Source organism: Acomys russatus, chromosome 2 (genome assembly GCF_903995435.1).
Source record: "Acomys russatus chromosome 2, mAcoRus1.1, whole genome shotgun sequence".
NCBI lineage: Eukaryota > Metazoa > Chordata > Mammalia > Rodentia > Muridae > Acomys > Acomys russatus.
The window spans coordinates 10,954,615-10,966,331 of record NC_067138.1 but is presented as its reverse complement, the minus strand read 5'-3'; the positions used below and the strand labels follow the sequence as shown (position 1 = coordinate 10,966,331).

At 41.6% G+C, this 11,717-nt stretch overlaps 1 pseudogene; it reads right to left on the bottom strand.

Moving 5' to 3' along the window:
* Positions 1-9,639: 9,639 nt before the first annotated feature.
* Positions 9,640-10,002, bottom strand: LOC127205985 (HIG1 domain family member 1A, mitochondrial-like; annotated as a pseudogene).
* Between the last annotated feature and the right edge of the window lie 1,715 nt (positions 10,003-11,717).

Sequence of the window (11,717 nt, the reverse complement as noted above, 5' to 3'; positions counted from 1 at the left end):
GCTACACAGAGAAACCCTGTCTTGAAAAACAAAAACAAACAAACAAACAAACAATGCAGCAGTGGTGGTTCTATTATCCTTGTCATTTTCCTGTGCAGAAGACAGATGGATCTTTGAGAATAATGGCTAATTTTGTAAAAATGTGAATAGAATAATAATTAAAATACATAATTTCATCCCTCCACCTCTCCTGTGCCCCAAATTCAGAGCTTCCGTTTTTCAGTCATTGTTGTTACATACACACAAATGAATAAACATATAAATACGACTTGCTGACTGTGTTCAGAGTTGTCTGCACACTGCATCTTTGCATGGCTCCAGAAACTTGACTTGATGGGGCCTCTAAGGGAATGAAGAAAAGACAAGCACACATACACAGAAGAGGCTGGCGTTTTGGTGGCCTGGGCTCTCTGATAGAGAGACTGCAGCACCCCAGAATCTGTGTATTTACTATAGAGAGTTGAATAGAGAGGTGGGGTTATTGTACCAGTTACAAAAAGACAGGGTTATTGCATACAGATAAACAAGGAGATGGGGTTTATGGGATAGAGCTGGAGCAACTAGGCAGGCTTAGCTAATTTTGATAAGCCCATCTCTGTAGGGGAGCAGTCTCCATGCTGTAAATATCAGGGGGATCAAGCTATGGTGGACACTTTCTTCACTATCAACATCTGCACATGGACCAGAAAGAGGCTTTGCCATCCCTCTGAGCCTCACCACGGGGATGGAGCGAAAAGTTTTTTGCCATTTTCTGTAGGTCTGAGTCTAGCATCCTTGACATGGCAGTAATAAGAGCATCCGTTCACTCAGGACCTCCCTCATTCAGGGCTTCCTCCACTTCTTGCATCTGCACATGTATGTGTCTAGGACTGGCCACTTAGCATCAGATAGATGATCAGGGGGACCTATCCCTGGGAAAGACTAATTCTTCCCCTTTCAGTAGTTGCTATTTGCTTGTAGCTCTTCATCTAGAGGTGGGGCCCTGTGAGAGTTCCCCCATTTATGCTGAAGTATCAATTTTCGTTGGGATTGTTTGGGTTTTGTTTAGGCAATCCTGTGGAGACTTCACAGGTGTAGAAGGCACAATCTCCCAGCAGTCTTTAGGGCTGTCATGATCTTTCTGCCCCATCTTCTGTGATGTGACCTGAGCCTTAGGTTGTGGGAGCTGGGTTGGTGGATGTCCCACTTGGGGCTGGCCACTCCATGCTTAGCTAGTCTCTGCCTTTTAACCAGTTATAGACTTCTGTGATGGTCAAAATCTGTGTCAAAAAGAAGCTTCTTTGATGAACGGTGAGAGCTACTACGCTTATCTGTGGGTATAAGGATACATATTTAGAATGCAGTTAGGAATTATATTGGCTTAGGCAAGAGGCAAATAGTAGGTTCTCTCTAAGATTCATGGCCTCATTAGCCACATACAAGTGGCTCGGTTTACAGTACCAGGCATGATGTTCCTTCTGTTATGTGGGCCTTGAATCCAAACAGAGAGTAGTTGGTTACCACCATGCTATGTGTGCCACTATTGCACCTTAAAAGATTTCTTTTCTTCTTCTTCTTTTTTTAAAGATTTATTTATTATTTATACAATATTCTGCCTGCGTGTGTGCCTGCCCATCAGAAGAAGGCACCAGATCTCATTCTAGATGGTTTTGAGCCACCATGTGGTTGCTGGGAATTGAACTCAGGACCTTTGGAAGAACAGACAGTGCTCTTAGCCTCTGAGCCATCTCTCCAGTCCCTCCATGCCAGTAATTGCTGTGGTTCATGGGCATCCCAGCTGTGTAGGACTATTGACTGCTCTCCTCCATTACAGCTTTCATAGCACCTTCTGATATTATAAAAGGTCGACCTCAGGGAGGAGGCTCTCAGATCAGCTCCAGCTCAGATTCTCCAAGTGTTATGTCCAAAGTGTGTGGTATCTCCAGAAATCTCACTTTCAGACTTTTGAGAGGCAAGCAAGGGCGGTACCAATATCCTATATTGTTTTGAGAGTCTCTTTGGGTTTCCCTGACCAACAACTCAAAAGGAGGTTTCTCATGCTTGGTGCTAGGATTTTTGTTAGATAGTCTTTGGATATTGGGGGGGGGGATAGCATTAGTATCTCCTCTTTCTGCACACACTCACAATTTATGTGGAATTTTAGATAAATATAAATAATTTTCCCCTATGTTTTTTTCAAGCATCCTCAGCTTTTTAAATTTTTATTTTTTTTAAATATACTTTGTTTCTCTCTCCCCTACTGCATTGCCATCTCTCTTCACCCCCAGTTAAGGCTCCCTTCCTTTTTTTTTCCAGGTTCCCCTTCTAATCATCCATGTGCTGATATTCCCCTCTCTAGAGCCTCTGGCCTCCACTTGCTCCCTGTGTACTGTTCTGCTGTCTGTGTCCCTGGGCTGTATGCTCACATCTGAAGATTTGGAGCTGGGAACTACAGATGTGGTGGTTGTATTTCTGGGTCTGGTGACCTTACTCAGCATAATATTTTTATCCACTACCTACACATCTCATTATTATTTGAAACTGAATAATATGCTCTTATGTGTACACACACACACACACACACACACACACACACACACACACACACACACACAAATATATATCTCTATATTTTCATTATTCATCAGTAGAGGGGTTTGGTTGTTTCCATTTCCTAGCTATTGTAAATAGAGCAGCGAGGACATCACTGAGGAGGTATTTGGAATATGGTGCTGAGTGCTTTGGGAATACACCAACATGCTTGCCAGCATTTGTTGTCAGTTGCATTCTTGACCTTAGCCAGTTCTGACTGGGATGAGGTGGCCTCAAAGATGTTTTAACTTGAACTTCCCTGATTGCTTAGAAGATGAATATTTTTTGAGATACTTTTTAGTCATTTTTATTTCTTCTTTTGAGAACTGTCTGTTCAGACCCATTTTTCATTTTTTAAATTAAGTTGTTTGTTTTCCTACTTGCTCCTTTGAGTTCTTTGTATATTCTGGATATTAGTCCTTTCTCTAACTTATAGCTAAAAAATATTCTCTCCAACTAGGTGAAATTCTTCTTCACTTGGCTGTTTCCTTTTTTGTACAGAAGATATTTTAGTTTCATGAGGTCCCACTTGTCAATTATTGACCTTAATTCCTGGGCAAATGGCGTCTTATTCTGAAAGTCCTTTTCTTGTAGGGTGCCGCATATGTTTCCTGCAGTTTCAGGTTTCACACTGACATCTCTGATTCATTTGAGATAGAGCTTTTGCAGAGTGATGAATAAAAGTCTAGTTCTCCCGGCACCAGTCACTGAAGCTGCTGTCTTTTCTCCAGGGAGTTCTGGCATTTTTGTCAAGTGGCTGTACTTATATTTATTCGTGTCTGCTGCATTGGTTTATAAGTCTGTTTCTGGACAAGGCAACCCAGTAAGAAAAAAAGGGGGGGGGTCCCACAAGTAGGTAAAAGTGTCAGAGATAGCTCCCACGCCCACTATTGGGATTCCCACAAGAACTCCAAGCTACTCAGCCATAACATATATATAGGGTAACTAGGACAGACTCCTACAGGCCCCCTGACCTCTACAAGCCCCGTGAGTCCCAGTTAGTTGATTCTGTGAGTTGTGTTCTCCTGGTGTCCCTGACCCACCTGGTTCTTCTCATCCTTCCTGCCCCCTCTTCCACAGGACTCCCCAAGCTCTGCCAAGTGTTTGTGGAACTCTGCATCTGCTCCCATCAGTGTCTGGATGAAGTTTTTCTTTGATGATGATTCCGCTAGCTCTGGTCCCAACACACTCTGCAGGCAGGACAAACTGTAGGTCGAAGGTTGAATGATTGGCTTTGTGTCCCAATGCCTCCACTTGAGGCCTTGCCAGGTTATAGAAGAATGGCTGGTGAGTCTTTGCTAGGGTTTCTCTTGTAGAATCCATGGAGTTTCCATTGCACTAGGTTTCCACCTTGCTCTTGAATGCCCCCTAATTCCAGTCATTTCTCCCAGTATTTTCTCCCTTGCGCCCATTTGATCCCTCCCATTCCCAATCCCACCTACAAAATCTATTCTACTTCCCCTTCCCAAGGAGATCCTTGACCACCACCACCCTGCCCCCGACCTCCTTGTTACTTAGCCTCTCTGGGTCTGTGGACTGGAGCATGCGTGTCTTTTACTTTACAGCTAACATCCACTTAGAAATGAGTGCACACCACATTTGTGATGGTATGTGCCTGGTTTTATTGTGGCTTGTTATGGCGGTTTTTTTTTTTTTTTTTTTCTGGCTTGCTCTTTTCTGAGGGGAGGTGCAGGAAGGTACATCTGGGGGAGGGGGAGGAGGAAGAGGAGAAACTGTGGTTGGGGGAGGGAGAGAGAGGGGGGCAGCAGGTGATGCAGCTAAGAAGAGGTTGAGGGTCAACACTGCAAAACATCAAATAAAAAAACATAATTTATCTCTGTTACTTTGTTTTCAAAACCAAAAGTCTGCTTCTGTGCTAGTGCCATACTAGTTTTATTTCTATAGCTCTATGATCTTGGTATCTGGAGTGGTAACCCCTCTGGCTTTTCCCCCCTTCCCCTCAGGATTGCTTTGCCTATCTGGACTCTTTTGTGGTTCCATATGAATTTCAGATTTTTTTTTCTGTTTGTATGAAGAGTGTGGTGGAGACTTTGATTGTTATTTCATTGAATTTGTACATTGCTTTAGGTTGATGAGACACTTGCACAATATTAAAGCTACCAGCTCATGAGCACAGGAGGTCTTTCTACTTTTCTCTTTCTTCAGAGATTTGTAATTTTCTTTGTAGAGGTCTTTCACCTCCTTGGTGAGGTTTAGTCAAAGATATTCCCTTCTTTGGGGCTACTGTAAATGAGAGCATATCCACAATCCGTTTCTCAGCGTGTCTGTTGGTATAGAGAAAAGCTATGGATTTCTGTATCTTGATTTTGTGTCCTGCTAGTTTGCACAAATTGTCAATCATTTTTAGACATTTTCTGGTGAAGTTCTGGGGATATCTTTTATATAATAATATATCATCTGTAAATCTTTTTTGACTTCTTTCACAGAGATAGGCACCCCTGATCTAAAGGGGACTGTTTTGATTTTTTTTTTTTTTTTTTAGTTTAAGATAATTCCTGTTGGTCATATATAGCCTTAATTATGTTTTCTCCATTCCTACTCCCCTTAGGACTTTTATAATAAAATCATGTTTATTATAAAGTTTATTAAATGGCATGTTGGATTTTTCAAAGGGTTTGTCTGCATTTATTGATATGCAAATATAAATATTGTCTTTAAACTCATATATATGATTTGTTACATATGCTGAACAATTGCTGTATTTCTAGGATAAAGCCAACTTGATCATGGTGGATGATCTTTTTAAAAAAAAATATTTATTTATTTACTATGTATACAGTGTTCTGACTACATGCAAACCTGCACACCAGAAGAGGGCACTAGATCTCTTTATAGATGGTTGTGAGCCACCATGTGGTTGGTGGGAATTGAATGCAGGACCTCTGGAAGAGCAGACAGTGATCTTAACCTCTGAGCCATCTCCCAAGCCACTGTGGTGGATGATTTTGATGGTGCCCGTATTTGATTGACAAGTATTTTTCAATTGAAGATTTTTGTTTGTTTGTTTTTTGAGACAGAATTTCTCTGTGTAGTCCTGGCTGTCCTGGAACTCACTTTGTAGACCGGGCTGGACTTGAACTCAGAAATCCATCGGCTTCTGCCTCCCAAGTGCTGGGATTAAAGGTGTGCGCCACCAGCAACTGGCCAATGGAAGATTTTTGTACCTATGCTCATCAGAGAAATTGGTCTGTAGTTTCGTATTAGTCTGTAGTTTGTTATGTCTTTACTTGCTTCTGGTACTAGTGTGATCCTGGCTCTGTAGAAGTAGTTGGGAGTGACTCTTCTGTTTCTTGTTTGTTGTTGATGTTGTTTATTAGTAGCTTAAAAAGGATTGGATGTTCATCTTCTATCAAAGTGTAATACCATTCTGTTGTGAATCCAACTAGGCCTGGATTTGGTTTTGGTTTTGGTTTTGTTGGAAGCCCCCCCCCTTTTTTTAATTACCATTTCAATCTCCTTATTTCTCATGGGTCTATTTAGGTTATTGATTTCTTCTTGGTTTGACCTTGTAGTTTGCATGGGTCTAGAAATTTATTAATTTCTTATACTTTTTCCAACTTAATGGAGCACACACTTAAAAAAACATTCCCTTATAATATTCTGAATTTCTTTGGTGTCTGTTGTAGTATTTTCTTGACCATTCACAATTCTAGTGGTTTGGAGTCATCTTTTTATTTTGGTTATTTGGGCCAAGGGTCTGTCACTGTTGTATAGCTTGTATGTTTCTCAAAGAAACAGCTTTTAGGTTTGTTGGTTCTTTGTGTTATTTTCTTTGATTCTATTTCATTAATTCTGCTCTGATTTTTACTACTTCTTGCCATCTTTTGTATTTAAGTGTGCCTTGTTCTTGTTTTTCCCCAGCTACTTAGTTGCTTCATTAATTAATTAAATGAATTTATTAATTACTGCTAGCAGGCTAATAGCCTTAAACCAAATCAAAGGCGTGCCAGGCAGAAGTGGCTAGGGGAATGGTTTTTAACGGTGCACATCACAGTTATCTCATTTGTGTGGCATTTGTAGCTGGGGAGAAACTATGGTTGCTCTCCCCAGCTGTGGGGAGCTGCCCCCTCCCGCCCCCCTGCCCCCCTCCTCCTCCCCCCTGTCCCCCTGCTCCCCTCCCCCTGGCCCCCCTCACATCCCCCTACAGTGATAGAGAAGCTGTCTCACTCCCAGGGACACAGTGGGGACAAGCAGTTAACTATCTCCTAGCAGTGTCCCTGGAGTCAGAGCCTCTGGCAGCTTATCTTTTAGCATGTTAAGAGTGGTGCCTAAATGGAAGGACAAAATGGAGCTTTCTTTAGCATCGCACCATGCTGCATTTTAGCCTTGCTTTGGTCCAGGGTCTCCTCTCTTTTGGAATGGTAATGGATGCTCTGTGACATTGTACGTTGCTGGTATCCGATCTGCTTTTTAGTTTTAATTTCACAGGGGTTTACAGTTAATAGATTACTTCAACTCTCAGAAGGGACTGGACTTTTACATTGTTGAGGCTGAAAAACAACGGGGACTTTTGAAGTTGGGCTGGCTGCATTTTCCGTTATCATATGGCTACAAGCCTGTGGGGGCCACAGAGTGGAATGTGGTGCTTTGAGGAGAGCAGAGCCCCTAGGCTCACGTGTTTGAATGCTTAGGCCCAGTGTCCCTCTCTCCCCTTCCCCGTCTCCCCCTCCCGCTCTCCCTCTCCCCTCTAGCCACCTCTATAGCACCATGCCTCTCTGTGTGTCACCCCGATTCCCTTCATGATGGTCATGATGGTCATGGACTCACACTCTGAGACTGTAAGCCAGCCCTCACCGAAATGCTTTCTTCTGTAACTTGCTTCGGTCATGGTGTCTCTTCACAGCTTCAGGCAATGGCTTCTCTGGACCCTGGTGCTTAAGGTGTTCCCAGGCTGTCTTCAAAATCGCGGAATCAAGCCGTCTTTTCTTCCGCCTCTCAAGTAGCTGGGATTACAGGTATATGTCATCACACCTGGCTGCTTGTTTGAAGTTTGTAACAATACCACATGGTGTCGATGCCTGAAACGTCGTAACGACTTGTTAGTCACGCGGTATTTAGTCCTCCAACCTTGTTTTACTTAAAATAATATTTTATTAATTTATTCATATTACATCTCAATTGTTAGCCCATCCCTTGTATCCCCCCATTCCTCCCTCCCTCCCTCCCACTTTAGCTCCTCTAGATCCTTTACGTTTCCACATGAATTCTGGAATCCATATCTGTGTTTCTTTTTAAAAATTAATTAGTTCATTTACTTTACATCCCGACTACACTTTCTCCTCCCTCCTATCCTCCAAGTCCATGCGCCCTCCTCTTCCCTGATCCACCCCTCCTCCCCTTCTCTCCAGAAAAGGTGGGGCCTCCCAGGGATGTCAATCAGCTTTGGCATCTCAAGTTGCGGTACTGACTAGGCGCATCTTCTCCTATTGAGACCAGATGAGGCAGCCCCTAGGAAGAGAAGATCCCACAGTCAGGCAACAGAGTCCAAGACAGGCCCTGCTCCTAGGAGTCCCACAAACTACACACTGTAACATTCCTGCAGAGGGCCTGGGTCTGTCCCATGCATGTTTCCTGGTTGGCAGTTCAGACTCTGCGAGACACTATGGGCCCAGGTTAGTTGATTCTATGGGTTTTCTTGTAGTGTCCTTGACTACTCTGGCTCCTTCAGTCTTTCCTTCCCCTCTTCTTCAGGATTCCCATGGTTCTGCCTAATATTTGGCTGTGGGTCTCGGCATCTGTTTCCATCAGTTGCTGGATGAAGCCTATCTGATGATGGTACTACCAGGCTCCTGTCTGGGGTCTGTGGCATGGCCTCTGGGAAAGCCGGAAAGTTATGAAGCCCAGGGGATGAAGTCTCTTTCTTTCTTTTCTTTTTTTTTTAAATGTAGGCACTTGGAGCAATAAATTTCCCTCCTTGGACTGCTTTTAATGTGTTTCAGAATTTTTGTGTGTGTGTGTGTGTGTGTGTGTGTGTGTGTGTGTGTGTTATATTTTCATACTTATTTAGTGTCAGGAATCTTTTGTTTCTTCTTTGACTATTCACCATTCATTAGTGAGTTGTTTAATTTCCACAAGTGTGCATGTTTACTAGATAGTAAACTGGAAGTCCTAATATATACACAAAAGACTTGTTGGGTAAAAAAAAAAAAAATTAAGTAGAATAAAATAAAAATAAAACAACAACAACAACAACAAAAAGATATGGCGAGAATGAAAACGTTGTCTTGTTCCTGATTTTAGTGGAATTCTTTCATTTAAGTTGATGTCATTTAAGTTGATGTTGACTATGGGCTTGCTGTAAAATGACTTCATTATGTTTAGGTATGTCCCTTGTATCCCTAATCTCTCCAAGACTTTTATCATGAAGGAGTGTTGGATTTTGTCAAAGACTTTTTCTCCATCTAATGAGATGATTTTTTTTTTTTTTTTTTCTTTCAGTTTGTTTAAATGGTGGATGATGTTTACTGATCTTTGTATGTGGAACATCCCTGAATCTCTAAGATGAATCCTCATAATGGATGATCCTTTTAATGTGTTCTTGGATTTGGTTTGTAATTATTTTATTGAGAATTTTTGCACTATGTTCATAGAGGAAGTTGGTCTGTATTTCTCTTTCTTTTTGGGTCTTTACGTGGTTTGAGTATCAGGGTCACTGTGGCCTTGTAAAATGAATTGGACAATGTTTCTTCTTCATATTTTTGAAAGAATTTGAAGAGTATCGGCATTAACTTTTCTTTGAGAGTTTGATAAAAGTGTAGGCTAAATCCGCCTGGTCCTGGGCTGTTTGTTCATTTGTTTATTTGTCTTTGGTTGCTGTTTTTTTGTTTCTTTGTTTTTTGTTTGTTTGTTTTGGTTAAGAAACTTTACATGACTGCCTCTATTTCACTAGGGGTTACAGGTCTGCTTAAATTGCTTATCTGATTTTGAGTTAACTTTGGTAAGTGGGACCTACTGAGAAAATTATCTACTTCTTTTAGACTTTCCAATTTCATGGAGTACAGGTTTTGTTTTGTTTCTGTGTGTTGTTGTTTAACCCCACATTATTTATTATAGACAGAAACATGGAACCTCAATGCGAGATGCTTGTCTACAGCCAGCACTCCCCAGGCCAAGGCAGCAGTGCTCCTTGTAAGGCTTGGGCTTGGCCCAGAACTCTTGGTACATGGAATAGCCCATACCAAGAGTCATGGCTCCCATATCAAAGCCCTGGGCTGCCACACACATGTGGATCAAGTGAACGGACATCTTCATATTTCCCCTGCTCTACAGTCTGTATAACCCATATGCAACAATTGCTTTAAACCCTGCCATTCCAATGGGGACAAAGGGTGTCCCTTTAGCTTTCCTAATAAACTTAGATCCCTGACCTTCATCATATGAAGAAAGAGAAAGGTCTGTGTTGGTTGACATTGTGATTTCTTGAAGAGTCTTCAGAGACCCATTGCCCCTTCCAGTCCTGCTGGCTTCTGGCCCAGAGTACAGGTTTTTAAAGTATGACCTTACGAGTCTCTACATTTCCTTGGTGTCTGTTGTGATAGCATCCTTATTTGTTTCTAATTTTGTTAATTTGGGTTGTCTCTCTCTGCTCTCTAGTTAATGTGAATAAGAATTTGTCAATCTTACTGATTTTCTCAAAGAACTAACTCTTTGTTTTATTGATTCTTGTGTTGTTCTTTGTTTCTATTTTATTGATTTCAGCTCTCAGATTATTTCTTGCTATCAATTCCTCTTGGGTGTGATTTGTATGTTTTTGTTCTAGAGCTTTCAGATGTGCTGTTAAGTCAATAGTTTGAAATCTCTCCAATTAAAAAAAAATTTAGTGTAGGCATTTAGTACTATGAACTTGCTTTTTAGAACCACTGTCATTGTATCCCATAAGTTGGGTATGTTGTGTATTCATCTTCACTCAATTCTAGAAAGACTTTAATTTTTTTTTTGTAATTTCTGCCTTGACCCATTTTTCATTTAATAAACTGTTGTTTGGGTTCTGTAAATTAATAGGCTTTCTGTTGTTATTGATATCCAGCTTTAATCTGTGGTAGTCTGATAGGATGCAGGCGGTTGTTTCAATTTTCTTGCTCTGTTGAGATTTACTTTGTGTCCAAGCATATGGTCAATTTTGGAGAAAGTTCCATGAGGTGCTAAGAAGGTATATTCTTTTGTGTTTGGATGACATGATACACACACATGCACACACACACACACACACACACACACACACACACACACATACACACACACACATACACACACACACACACACACTACTTCCCTTCCAACCCAGGAGAGAATGAAGGCTAACAGGGATGAAGGATGTGGATCTTTTTAGATGTAGTTTCTTAGGACAATTCCACTCTGCATTGTCAGGGTACCAGCAGTCCAGTCAAATACCAAACACCAAACAGCAACACGAGTCAGTAGCAGCAGCACAATCCAGTAGAAACAGCAGAAGTTCACCAAATTGGCATGAGTCAGTGGACTCAGCTTGAGTGCCACAAGAAGTTCTCTGGATCATTCTCTCTCAGAAGTAAAGTGCCGAAAACCAAAAACCAGTGAAGGGATGCAAACCATTTTGCAAGGCATAGCAGTGCAAAAGTGTTGTCTCACTGTCTGTGGGCTTTTATTTATCTCCTCTCAGAGTCCACATAAGGTGTTTTTTGCAGCTGGCAAAACCCACATCCCTCGCATGAGACAACATCATGTGCCTTCTCACAAAACAGCTTCCAGCAAAACATCACATGCCCTCTCACGGGTCTGGTTTCCACTAACAAAGGTCAAGAGGCTGTCTTCAGTGGTGGAAAAACACTTCCACATCCCATATTTGGGAGCAAAACAAAAAACACATTCACATGGCACAACTGAGTCCTCAAAGAAACCAGAAACGTCCACGTTAGTTTTATAAATATTTGTTGTGTCCATTTGGTTTATAATGTCTGTTAGCTTCAGTATTTCTGTTTAGTTTTTGTCTGGATGACATGTTCACTGAGAAGAGGGGGCATTAATGTCTCCCACTATCAGTGTGTGAGGGTCTATATGTGACTTAAGCTGTAGGAGTGTTTTCCTTCTTGTTTGCCCTTTTGTTTGGTGCATAAATGTTAACAATGGCTGTGCCCTCTTGGTGAAAT